The following is a 15229-nucleotide window of genomic DNA, read 5'->3' on the forward strand; positions in this document are numbered from 1 at the left end:
AATTAATTAAGATCATGAATGAAGAACAATGAAGAATAATGAAGAACAATGATGATTTTTTTATTTTCTAAATTTTAATTATAATTTAATTTTCGGAAATAATTTTAAAAAGATAAAAATAGGTTTTAAACACTATAGTTACGTATTTTTTTTTTAAAAAAATACATGTATTTACAATTATACATACATGTATAGTACATTTAGGCTTTTAAAAATAAATTAAAAATTGACCAATCATAAAATGATACATCACCATGTTATGGTGTCATTTTTTGAAAAATGACACAATAGAATAATTGATTCTACTTTGGATTGGATGAGCTAACATAATTAAGTACTTTCCGGATCATTTTTACTTGATGACTTAGATTTATCATGCATGATTTATAATCACAAAAGTTAGTCGAGTAATAACTAAAGTTGCTATATATATATATATATATATATATATATAATGCTCTCGTAAAAACATAAATGTGTCGACTGAAAAAGTTGTCAATGTATACATATAGCATACTCTCGTAAAAATATAAATAATGTAAAAGATATACTCGTGTCGACTAAAAAACGGAACAAATATATAATACTCTCTCTGTCTATATATATATATATATATATATATATATATATATATATATATTTAATCAATTAAAGTTTTTGTATACATATAACAAACTTTCCTAAAAATGCATATAAATGATAAGTCAAAGTTATTTATATAATCCCTCCCATCACATTTTTAGATTATGCCAAGCAAGTCATTTTTAGCTTATGCCAAGTTTGATACTTAACTGTTCTAATGATGATACGATGAACAATTCAATTTCTTTCTCCTAATTTTTGTGCTTTTCATTGTTTAGCCGTGAGTGTTGTTGGTTCATATATATATATATATATATATATATATATATATATATATATATATATATATATATATATATATATATATATATATATATATATATATATATATATATATATATATATATATATATATATATATATATATATATATATATATATATATATATATATATATATATATATATATATAAATTAAAAACAAAGCTTTAACCATTAATGATAGAAATGTAACAAAGAGATCAAGAATGCTACAAAACTTAATATATAACATAAATAATAAATTAAACATCTATCAATATTTACTATAGTAAAGTAATCACCGGTATTATCCCTTAATACACGTGTCACTTTCTCAGCAAAAAATTTCCCGCCCAAAGTTTGTTATTATTATTTTTTATCTTCTAAAAAAAGGTTTGTTACAGTATCCTTGAACGTAAATATGAAGATTAGATATTTCTTTAAATTGGTAATTATCTCTTAAATTATTAAAAATAAATAAAACACTTTATAATTAAAAAAAATAAAAGGTTTGTTACTATGAACTTTGAGATAATAATATACTATCTATAACTAATCTATTAACTATTACTAAAACAAAACATTACTGACATCATCAATCCTTAAATTATCCTACGTGTCATTCTAACTATAAAAATTTTTCCTCCATTTTTTATGTGTGATGTCATCATTTTTTTTATACCTACACTATACATTTTTCTAACAAAAAAAAAAATTACCACTCTTTTATACACAAATGATACGAGTAAAACTTTATTGTATATATGCATAATAATAAAAATTAATTAAAGCGTGCAACACACGAGTCTAATCTAGTACTACAACAGTCACCAGAGTTATCCCTAGACTACACGTGTCGCATTAACAACAAAACAAATTTCCTCCAAACTTTTTAGTTTTAGTTTTTTTTTTTTTTTTTTTTTTTTTTTTTTTTTTTTTTTTCCCTTAAAAAATAACATGATGATAAAAAGTTACAATATATTAAGTTATATATCTAACAAAAGAGTTTAAGGGTAGACATTAAATGAATTCAAATTTTTTTAAAAAAAATGTTATAAGTCCTTCCATATAAACTAACTTTATTTTAATTGACTTTAATTTTATGATTTACAAGTCTTATTATTATGTAGTCGTGCATGGCACGGGGCAAAAACTAGTTAACTATTACTTAAACAGAAAATTGCTGACATAATACACCCCCTCCCTATCCTATGTGTCGCTTCCTCATTAAAAAAAATTCCCGTCATTTTGTATGATGCACTAGTACAAAATTGGGCTTAAGTAACACCCATTGGTAACACTTTAAAAATTTTAGGATTGTTTGATTTTTACGTAACACTTTTGTAACATTGTCGTATAAAGTAACATTTTTTGTAACACATTAATATTATGTAACACTTTATGGTAACACTTTGATATTAGGTATCACTTAGTTGTAACACTTAATTTGATGTTACTCAATCCTTTTATTTTCTAATTAAATATTTTTTTTTTCTTCTAATCTCATTGTAGAAAAAACTGATCGGTGCCCTTTATTTTAATTTTTTAATTTTTTAATTTTTCATTCTAATCTATCTCCTCCTCTCATTCTCGCTCAAATATCTATTCTCTCTGAATGAGTTTAGATTCTTTAATCCATGGAGTCACCTTCATCATCATCCTCTGAATCATCATCATCAATACCATCATCTAAATCACAACCAACATCATCAAATGAATCGAGAGCGAAGGAATCACAACATATGGTACTACTATGATGTTCATTACTTCATTAGCATTAGGGTTTATGTTCATCTGCATAATATCTCTCACCTATACGTTCGGCTTCTTCGCTTTACTCTTCTCCAATCTCTCAATTCCTCCTATTTCTGTTCCTTCTCAATGAAAAATCGTTTCCACCAGTAAGTTTTCACTTCCCTCCCTCTTCTTTTTTCTCTAATTTAGGGTTTTCATGATGTTTGTTTTAGTGATTTTAGCTTTAATTTGTGTATGAGTGTGTACTATTCATCCTCAATTTTCTGAAATTAGGTTATCTTTCAGTTGCTAGTTATTTGCTGAAATATGAAGTTTTAGTGATTTTAGCTTGAAGTAGTCAGTTAATTATGTGTATAATTCATTCTCATGTTTGAAATTTCTGTAAATTTCTGTAATATAGATGTATACTACTAGTTAGAATTTTGATTGATGGTGAAATTGCTGAAATTGATTTAACTATGTTTTTTGAAATTATGATATTGGGATTTTAGCTATTGTGGAGTTTCAAATTGGCTTGATTATTTCAATTGGGGTGGTGTTGGTGCTTATGGGAAGTTATTTTAGCTGTTTTAATTTATATAACGGTTTGGGTGCCTGCTACTATGAAGTAATTGACAATAATTTCTGATTTTTTTTTTTTTTTTTTTAGTCATTGCTTGTATATTGCTGCTTGTTTGCATATCAAGACTAATAACTAGTTGAAACATTGGTTATATAGTATTAGTCAAAAGAAACTCTAAAGATGACAAAATATATAAACCATTCTATTTGAAAGGTTCGTAGTACCTATTCATTAGTTGATTAAATTGCGTAAAGGTGTCCAGCAACTTGTCATTAACCTAGCTATTGTTTAAAAAGCTTATGAAAGTCATACTTATTTTAGGTATTACAAGAATTCAAGATACTCTTGTGAGTAAAAAAGTATATCTAATTAAGATCATATTATATATATCCTATTTTTTATTGTAAAATCTTGCATTAATTTAATTTCTTATCTTATTTTGTAGAATTCAGAGTATTATTGCTTGTATTTTGTCTATGTGTGGCCATTTATAGATATGATCAAGTCACTTGTGCATATTTTCTTAAACAAGTTATTCTACAAAGTAGCTTATGCCATGATTGTGCATTAAATTGGGTTTTGAAGGAAGTCCATTAATGGTGATTGTCGAATTAACTCTACTTAATTGAATCAAAACAATATGATTGTAGTAGTATTCTTGGGAGTGAATTGAACAAAAGTGAATTTATCTTGGTGCACTTTAAATACTCTTTATCAGATTACAATTACAGTATATAAAAACCAATCAAAGTAAGTTTTCTAAAAGAGTACTCTGTATTATATAAAAAAAATCCTTGGGGGGAGGAAATTGGGAAACTGCTATGGGAAGCCATGCTTTTAGCCTTTTACAATGTCCACGGTCAAGTTAGAATGGGGTCAACAATTTCAAATCTGGCTACTCTCTTTGGTTGACTTCTGTCACCAATTCTCCATTAATAGAGTTAGGGACTTAGGGGCAGGGCTTTGTACATCTATTTCAGACCTCCTCCAACAAGAAGCTACAATATAGACGTAACTGTCATTGCTGTTGTGTTGATTTGTATTTAATATATGCATTTTGTAGCCTTTTATTGTGTAGGATTTTATATGTCTTTTTTTTTCCTCTCTCACATTGATTGCATTCATGGAATCATTTTACTTTTAATTTAAATTGCCTAGAGTAAGTATCTCTTTTTATATGTGAACATGATCTATGTTGTACTTTTCTAATGAAAACAATGATGCAGAGAAGGGAGGAAATGTATCAGAAGCACAAGCGTCTCATCATAAAGACAGGAAGGGACCTCCAAACCATTAACGAATAAAACTAGCAAAGCTGAAAGGCGCACTTTACAGGAGGTCATAGGGGTGCCAAATCTACATAAAAGGTTCAGACTTTGTCATTCATGTGTGTGTGTGTGTGTGTGTGTGTGTGTGTGAGTTGGGGAAGGGGTTAGTCATTAGTTTGAATTGCTGTCAACTATCACGCTTAATGGAAATGTATGGATATACTATCAACAATTTGAGGAGCAACGAACAAACACAAAGTTTGATTGATCAGAGAATTAAGGTATTAGTGGCCAACCTATGCAGTGTGGAGACCTGGTGTTAGACCACCTATTCTTCCTGCATCATTGCTGATTCCAGGTTCCCTTCCCCTAATGCTAAAATGGGTCCAAGGATCAGATCAGGCTACCTATTTTCCTAAACTTCCTGGTTTTCTGGGTAAGTTAATGCTTTCATTCTTTATTATTTTCTTATGTGATTTTGACAATCATTGTAGTGTTTTATTTTTCTATTTGAACTTGTGAAATTTTTTTGTAAGTTAGTGGTTAAATTTAGTTTTATGCGATAGAGCACCTCTATTTTGCAATTTGATTTGATTTGAGGTTTGATATTATAGTGGAAGTTGAATACCCATGAGTTGTTGAATATTCAGAGGGTCATTCTTATTTTCATTAGGACCCAAATTACAATTAGCTAACTGTTGCAATACCCTTTCTACTAAGAATTTTAAAATTAATCTAGACTTTGTTTTATGTGCAGTCAGGTGCTGAGGTTCTCTTTCTGTGCTCAAGGTACTCGAATTTCCAGTCAGGTGCTCTTTCTTCGTTCCTGTCTCTCTCATTTTTTCTTTTTTGGCTTATATTGAAATTAATGTGGAAAATACTTTAATGCCTTGGAATCTTTGGGTGGTTAGCTTGTATGTCCTAGTTTTGAATCTTATTTGTACCCTTTCTACTATGATTCTACCATGATAACTTTGTTTTTATATCTATTATGCAAATTTTCATGTAAAAATCTGCCATTTTATGTATATAACTCAAGACTCTCTGATTAATACAGATTAGAAAAATATTATTGGCTCAGTAGCTAATAATCTGGAACTTGCCTAATATGTCTTGCTTCTCTAGGACAGCATACATATTCATTTCAGGTTAAGATATTATGGTGTATTGCTAGAGCATGCTTCCAATGGTCAATTATCTTCCCGATGTATTATCATTTGACTGCCATTTCTCCTTGAGCCTGCCAATTTCCCACCACTGTCACCATTTCTTTCCCCTCTTAACATTCTGTCTTCTATATTGAGCTACAAGAATAATGGAATTCAGAACTGAAATCAGAACTGAATTCAGAGCTGATTTTTAGAACTGAAATCCAGACTTGAAATCAGAGCTGAAATTCAAAACTGCAATCAGAGCTGAATTCTAGAACTGAAATCAGAGTTGAAATTTTGAACTGAATTCAGAGCTGAATTTCAGAACTGAAATTTGCAAAGGGGAGTTTGTGTGTCGTATCGGCTTCATTTATTATAAGTGTAGTGAGAATAATGATATCTTTTACTTAGATGCATATATTAAATACTCTACTTGGTGTCTGACACTCCAAAAACCTGTTTGTCATCAATGATGTCCGCCGACTAACTGTCTTGTATGTTCTTTGTAAGAAGCAAGATCCAGATGGCAGATTATGAGAAAGCTAGACAAACAAGGATAAAACAAAATAGAAGCAACCGGGGATATGTTCACTAAGGGGAAAAAGCAACAAACCAATAATTCTTGATGAGTTCTTAAAGCCCTATAAAGATCAAATTGTGAAAGAAACTGTAGCAGAATTAATGAAGACACTCGAGCAAATTGATCCGGAAGTGTTGGATACTTTGACTCGATCACTTGAAAATGTGTCATCCGATCCAGAACTTACAGATCATATTCCCATTGTACACTCTAATGAACAACAGCGAAATGAGGTAATGGTTAATATATAATCTTTTAAAAACAAGTAACTCTTATTATTGCGTTATTTCATTTTTGTTCTAGTTGTTTGATATATGATGCTTTCACACATAGGATCAATTGGATCAAGATGAAGAATTGGGATAGCAATTTATGATGCTACAAGAACTTAATTTTACCGCTGTTTTGCTGCTGTTTTTAGCTGTTTTGCTGCTACTGTTGTCTGATCTGTTGCTAACTCTTGCTCATTCGGTTTGCTGCCACTGCTCTACTGGTTGCTGCCAACTGTTGGGAATATTTCAAGCCATTAACCCCAAGCTTGAACCCCACTGTGATCATACACTTAAGCATGGTGGCGTCCAAAGGGAAGGAAGCTAGAGCAAAAGAGTCGCCAACAAGTTTTAGGAACTTGTAAACCGTTCACAAGGTGAAGATTACACCCCTTAACGATCCATGAGATCGTCAACTCCAAAAGGTCTTGAACCAAATAGGGTTCGGGGATGAAGGTACAAATCCAACCTAAAAGAGATTGAACCTGCCCTGAACAGGACTCTACTTCATTCTTCTCGTATTCATGTGCGCTTTCTGACTAACATGCAATCAATAGGTTAACCCTAAACCTGTTTATCTATGTTGGTTGGATTTAATGCACAAGAAAACTATTATTGGCGATCACTTGAATTATAATCAAATTAACCTAACCAAGATTATTAATTATCTTATTAAGCGTGATTACAAGTACAAATTCCCTTTAAACATGCATAAAAGGTGTGATCAAGCAATAACAATAACCATATATATCAAGCAACATGATAATCATCATCATAATTATAATCATAATCATAATCATGTTAACGCTAAAGCATAATAATAGCAAGATCCTAGGCATGATACTAACAAGATTAATAACAAACCCTAGCATGTCACTAAGCAATAAAAATCAAGGCTTTAGCCCTAGCATGATACTAACATGATATTAGAAAAGAGTAAAAGGCACCCTAAACATGATACTAGAAAGCAATAATAACATCCTAACATGATACTAGGAATTAAACAAATTTAAACATGCTTTCTACAAGAATAGAGCAACAAGACTACATACTTTGATGCCTCGTATTTCTTTCTAATAACAAAATACACGCGTTAGTAACTTCAAGGAAAATAATCAAACAATTAAATTAAATAATTGAAAGAGAGATTAGGGACCAAACCCTCGAAATATCAAACCTTTCACGTCTAGGGCGAAGGCAACTTCGAATTTGGCTAGGTGTGTCTAGATATCGTGTATGCGGAATTTTGTTTGTGAAAAGCTAGAGAGATGAGAGCATAGAGAGAATTAAATGATTGTGGATGAGAATTGATGATTAAAAACGGAGGTTCAGGACCCTATTTATAAGAAAACAGTTCGAAAATAGGTAGAATTTGATAAGGAATAAAACTCCACGCTGTCGCCGCAAAACCGACCTTGTCGCTTGGCGACAGCCTGGATTCCTACGCGCTTTCAAACACGGAGTCCACTTATCAATCAAAATTGATTTGTAAAGTCCGTATGAAAACTGAAATCGTACTTTCATAAAATAATATTTTATTCCAAGTAAAACTCATCAAAATCTAATTATTAAATCTAACTTTATTAGGACTTAAAAGAACCTTCTAGAGAATTCTACAAGACTATAATTAATTCTAATAACTTTAGGAATAATAATTAACGTTGGGCCCTCCCCTAGATCATCGGGTCGCATGTAAAGATCAAACCGGGCCCAGTTTAGTATTTTGGCCATAACTTCCTCATTATTCATCGGAATTGGGCTTATAATATATCGTTGGAAAGCTCTTTGCAAGCCCCATCCAACTACACTATTATTGGACCCTTATCGTGGACCAAACTAAACTGGATTGACTGTTTTCATAAAATAGAGTTGTTTTTCGAAAACAGAAAGAAAGAATTTTTTATAAAAACTAACCGCAACACCGGACCTTTCACACTTTCACCTCATTCGATTATCATTCGACGTAAAAGGTATTCATACTGGGTTTGGTTTTGGGGAGACACAAATGGGTGTCTACACCAATTGATGTCTGCTACTGCTGGAAGCTTCCACTACTGTCTGCTACTGTTGGTTGCGCTAAAGACTGCTAATGGCAGCATCTGTTACTGCTTTTGCCATTTTGCTAGCTAGTTGTGTAGCTGCTGCTATACGCTGTTATTATTAATGCTCTTTACTGTTATCGCTGTCTTTTTTGAAATTTGGAAGTTTTTTGTTTTTCCTTACTTTTTCCAACCTAGAGATCGAACTTAATAATCTTTATGTTTGGATTATTATATTGTTTGGCCACAAACATTAAAATTGGCGTTTATGGATTTTTTTTGTGAGAATTATGAAAGTATTTCAATCCAAATTGTTTTCTATCATATGTGTTGATTTCTTATTCATATAGTTGTTGTACATATAATTTTTTTTCTTATATTTAAAAAAAAATTATAGTAAATAATAATAATAATAATAATAATAATAATAATAAATGTTACCTATTAATCTATAAAGTGTTACATTACTTTGTAAAAAGTGATACATAATGTTGAATAAAGTGCTACTATATGTCAAAACATGATTGAAAAATGTTACCTAATAATCAACAAAGTGTTACATTAGTTCGAAAAAGTGATACATAATGTCGGATAAAGTGATGCTATATGATTGAAAAATGTTACTAAAGATAAGTAAGTGTTACATAAGAAATAAAAAGTAACACTTTAAAAATGATACTAATAATGTAAAAAGTGATACATAAAAGGGTTTATAATAACACTTTTGAAAGTGTTACCATACGTTACCCAAAGTGTTGCATAAGACCTTAGGTAACATGGGCGGATGTATCACCTAATAAAGTGTTACCTATTGTCTATAATAACACTTTTACCACCTTGTGTAACACTTTTTGGGTGTTACTTGAAGTTAGTTTTGTACTAGTGATGTCATTAATTCTTTTTTATTTTATTTATTTTTTTGTAAAAAAAACTACGCTTTATATGTATAATGTATAATGTATAATGTATAATAATAACAAGTATTATATTAGATAATCATGCATACTATGATTGTTGTTGGCTTATAATTATGGAAACTATCAAATTGCATACCTATATATCTATTCAAAAAATAAGCTTTGTTAAAAAAAAAAAAGAGTTATAACCTATGAATACGGAAACTATCAATGTTGTGACTGACTTTTTGCCACAATGCCAAAGTGAATTACAAGTGTAAATAAAAAAAAAGCACTAATTTTCCTAAATTCTCTCCTATTTAATTGTGATGATAAGTGTAAATAACAAAAAGCAATAATTATCCAAAAAGCAATAATTATCCAAAGTGATTGACATTTTGTTTAAATATATATTTATATTTTGCATTTTTATTTCAACATTACCTTGTTCAATGTGTTTTATGTATTTGAAGGTATGAAAATATTTGTCTTCCACATTTCAATTTGCAATTTAGTTTTACTCATATTGATGTCAATTATTATGATTATTAGGTAGTAACTTTTCTAATCATGTAGGATATATAAATATGTCTGCACAACAATATGAGTTCATTGAGGACATAACTCCAATGAAGGAAAATATGACAATTAAGATATGAATAATACGGTTATGGAAGCCACCAAGTTTTGATAATCCAGATGACTATAATAGCATTGAGATGGTATTTTTGGATGAAAAGGTATTGATAATATATATTCAAAATAAATTCTTAAGTCACATACAAAACTATGTTAATTCTATTTTTCTAAACGTCTGTTTTTCTATAGGGTGGAAAGATTCAAGCATCTTTTAAGAATGCATTGATTAGAAAGTTTGGTTGTATGCTTGTGGAAGGCTATCATTTCAAATTTTTGGTGTTGGGCAGAATATTGGAAACTTCAAGCCAACGCAACACCCTTACAAAATTAATTTCTTCTATTCAACTATGGTTAATCATTGCGAGGATAACTTGCCTATATCCCTACATGAATTTAATTTTACATCATTTGATGACATACTATCAAGAAATTTGGACGCTTCCTTCTTAATAGGTATGTTTCATTTCTAAAAGTTATTATTTTCATTCACTCTTCAAGTTTTTGTAATTGACTATAGAAGGAATTCATATAAAAGATATCATTGGACAAATCGGTGCTTATTGGGCTCTTGAAGACACTACAATAGAAAAAAAGCAGGGTAAAAAGCTTATGGTGGAATTAAATGATGTTAGGCATTGGCGGATCTATTCAGGTGCATGCTGGTGCACGTGACTCAGCAGGAGAAAGGGAAAAAAATTTAATTAAAAAAAAAAAACGCACAGCCCACTCATCTCCTTTCTCTCCCTGTGTCTCACAATTCACAAACCCACTGTCGCATAGCCCACAGTAATTTTGCAGTTGAATTAATGAATTTCTTGAATAATTGGTTGTTTTTGCTTAATCTAAAATCATGGTTGTTTTTAAAAATTTTGCAGTTGATGATTATTTGATTTTTTTCCGGTTCATTTTAATTTAAAACTATCAATTGGGAAATTTTTGTAGTTAATTTATTGATTAATTTGTGATTCTCCTCGTTTTATGGTTTTGTGATTTAATTAACCATGAACAACGGTCTTGATTTGCTGATCGATGGTGATGGACAACGATGATGATTGTAGAGGAAGTGAGCCACGAAGAACAGAGCAGCCACATACGAAAAGGAAGAAGGAAGAAATTGGGGGTGGGGTGGTCTGATGGTTTTCCTTTTTTTTTTTTTAATAATTTTTTCTTTCAATTTTTTTTGTTTCCCTTTTTTATTCATTCCTTTTTTTAAAATTTATTTACTTTTCATTTCTTTTACCATTTTTTTTCCTTATTTTGATTAATACATTATTTTGAAATTGTTGGTTTTATTGTTGAATGGTGTAATATGTTGAGGGTGGGTGCAATGGGTATGGGGTGTGGTTTTTTTGTATTTTTTGCGGTTTTTTTGTGGGTGTTAGTGGCAGTGTGGGTGGTGGTGTAGGTAGGGTAGGGTGATCAATAATTAATGGTGACTCACCATCTCGAAAATCCTGGATCCGCCATTGATATTAGGCTAGTAATTTTACATAGTATAAACATATCTCAGTGATCGTATTATAAAATTGTATGATTAATATGAAGTTTTATCATTTTTTTCCAGGGGAGTGAAACTCATGTGTACATGTTGGCATATGTATGCTATTGATGTCTCAAACCATCTTGCGGAAAGGAACTTAGAACCAGTTATTTTAATCATATAATATGCAAAAAATCAAAGAATGGTTTTAATTTCATTTCCGATTTGATTATCTAACATATTTTAATTTTATACATCGTAGGACAAGTTACTTTGTCAAATTCACAATTTTCCACAAGACTATTCTTTGATGAAAACATTGATGAGGTTATATCATTCAAGAACAGGTTGTCATCAATTTAAAGTTCATAATTTTCATTTATGTAACTATTGCAATTAATTTTAATTTTTTGCAACTCATACCAAATTATTATGGCACCTATTTTATTAGGTTAGTGTCAAATGTCTGCTATCATGCGATCCGACCTATCAAAAACAAGTTCAGTTTCTATAACAGAAGAGTTTCTCCAACGACATGAACGAAAATCTGTGGATGATATACGTGAGATTGACAAGGCAACTTTATTGCATAACTCTAGCAACCATTAATTGCATTGAGTTAGAACATAGATGGTATTATTTAGCGTGCAAGAAATGCAATAAAAAGGTCAAAGAAGATGATGCTATTAACCAAGATGACTAAGATACTGAAACCAAAGGCACTAAGTTCTTGTGCAAGAAATGTGATAAATTGATCGATGCTAATAAAGTCATACCAAGGTGAATATAGCATAAGTTCACATTATATAATTAATCCAATTGACTTCACTATAACCCTTTTATATTTGATATTATCCAGGTTTAAGGTTCAAGTTCAAGTAATTAATGAAAGTGGGAGTGCATAGTTTCTCATGTTTGATCAAGAAGTTGTGTCGATTGTGCACAAATCAGCTTACACTTTAAAGTTGTCAATGACACAGGTAAAAGATGGGAACTACGTACATGTTTATTTGATGCTTTATTGTCTATTGCTAATTAAATACTTTTTTTTGAAGCAATGCTAATTAAATACTTAAATACATTTCAGACTGATGATGATGATGGTATTCCGAAAGAGCTTGATAATCTAGTGGGGAAGAGATTTTTGTTTAAGGTCGAGGTGTCAGATTACAATATCAAGCAAAATTGGCCCGTGTACACTATTACTAAAATGAGCGATAATGAAGATTTAATACAAAATTATTTAAGTAGCTCTTCTACTTCAAACAAGGTATACATTACATCATAATTTAAAGTGTTAAACACTCACAGTGCATTTATTTATTGTTTAACAACATTACTTATACGTTTTCACTTGACAACGACAAGTTAAGGACAACCAATGAAGCTGAAAAGGGTTTTCACTTATTCAACTATGTGGTTAAAACTGTTATTTTAAAAAATATAGTAATGATACTCTTTATGCTGAATCTTTTTTATACGTTTTTGTAGGAAAAAATTTCATGCATGGGAGATAATGATCAAATTTCCGAGTTATAACCCACATGTTCTTTCAAAAAAACATTTTTTAGAAGTTGATTCAATTATCCCACGAGAAGAAATGTCTACTACCAAAAAGAAGAAGTTTGAAGTTAAGATAGAAAAGGATTAGGAGTAATAAAATCATTTAAACAATAGTACTCTGTTTTATGGTTTTTGTTTTTATCATATATATGCATTTCTTCGTGCGTAACTCGGGGCATCGCCCGTGCCTAACACTAGTTACATAATAAAGGAAAAGTTTAATAAATTGCTTATTGAGTTCAACATAAAAACACCTAAATACTCTCCTCTAATAAAAAAAAAATAAATAAATAAAAAAGAAAAAAAAACACTTAAGATACTTGACTTAGTAGTCATCATATTTATCTAATTCATGATCATGATATTCCATATTTGGCCTTAATGATTTCACATACTTGCTCATGATTTCTAGCTTTTTCGTCCATATTAGATGTGTCCTTGCAAAGTATCACGAAATCTTATTGTCGAATGTGTTCTTCGCACAATGAAAGACTTTTTGATTGTATTTCTTTATAATTACCCCATTTCTCGTCAAGATGAGCTGTTTTGCCTTTTACTTTACTTTTATTCCTTGCAACTGCTTTAGCCGCTTTTTGTCCCATTGGTCGTTTATCTCCCATTTCCACGTTATCAATTTTACTAGCAATAGGATTTGAGGAAGAGGTAGTGTTATTTTTAGGAATAGAAATCTTTGTTCTTTTTATAGAACCACTTTGTGTAGAAACATAATCCTTCTACTTTGGGGCATTTCGAAGAATTTTCCAAGAATGTAAATAAGTAAATTTTTTTTTCTTGTTTTCACTTTTGCTAGTAAAAAGTTTTTGGGCATTACTAATCATTTGGTCATCGTGATTACCACTTGGGTGACTACTTTTAATTTGTATATAACACCCATTGAACTTGCTAACCTCGGGACTCATTTTATGCCAGTGATTTGTGGCTTGCTCAATGGTTATTGGAGGGCCTTCCCTTCTCCACTTGTTACAATACTCTACAATATTTTTCCAATAATCCGCATTACTTTGATTGGTGCCTTTGATTGAATCAATTGCGAAATCTAACCAACTATTACATAAATCTTCATCCATGTATTGGGTCCATGAAAGCTTATCTGTTGACTTACTAGTAGCTTGTGCATTTACCTCTTGTATATTATCACTTTGAGCCTTTGAGGACTGTCAGATTCCATTTGAGACCTTTGAAGTGATGATTCTTGGTGCATGCTAGAGGCCCCAACACTTTCTCTTATTGTAGCATCACGAATCACATTAGATTCACTTGGAAATGGAGGTTGAGGATAGTAACTTGACATGGTGTCTTGCAAATTAGGCATTATAGTATTGGGGTAATAGTAGCCAGGGTGGTAGTGCGTTTGAGGGTGGGAATATTCAGAGGTGAAATTTTTCACTATTTGATGAATTTCCCAAATCAAAATATTGACTAAATGGATTATCCGCATCATCCATCTGAATTTTTTACGAGGAACTAATTGTAGATATGAAAGTATTTATAGACTATGTTTTTATGAAACAATATACTAGTTGTATTCTTAAGTTTTAAAAACTTATTTATATATACATTAGCTAATAATAAAGATAATTCAAAGCTATATTTGGTTACCAAATATTGTACGTTGGCTAAAAATTTGGCAAAATCTTTTTTATGACAAAGTCTAGTTTGTTGTTATATAAAGTAATCAAAAATTTTAAATTTAAAAATTGTCAACAAAATTTCAATGAAAAATAAAACATACTGGGTACGAGTGAATGTGTACAATACCTATAATCTTGTAAACTATAGGAGTAAATGTTAGTCAATTTAAAAAAAAAAAAGAAAAAAGTTTAACGATTTGCTAGGATTAAGATTAGTCAACATCTCCTACCTATATGTCAGTTGATAATGATGAAAATAATATTTTAAAAGTTATTTTTTTTTTAGAAAAAGATAAAAATTGATGTTGCATTAACTTTTTTAGCAATTTCATATCACGTTTCATGGAAAACCAACTGTGTCCCCCACTCTCCAAGTTTTTAAAGTAATTTATAAATGCTTAAAATTTCCAAGCAGTGTAGCTTAACTCAGCAGCACTGCTCAAGAGAACAGGTATTTCAATAGTGCTCTAATGCTCAAGCAACACTTTTTACA

Source organism: Chenopodium album, chromosome 14 (assembly GCF_948465745.1).
Source record: "Chenopodium album chromosome 14, dcCheAlbu1.1, whole genome shotgun sequence".
In the NCBI taxonomy this organism is placed as follows: Eukaryota; Viridiplantae; Streptophyta; class Magnoliopsida; order Caryophyllales; family Amaranthaceae; genus Chenopodium; species Chenopodium album.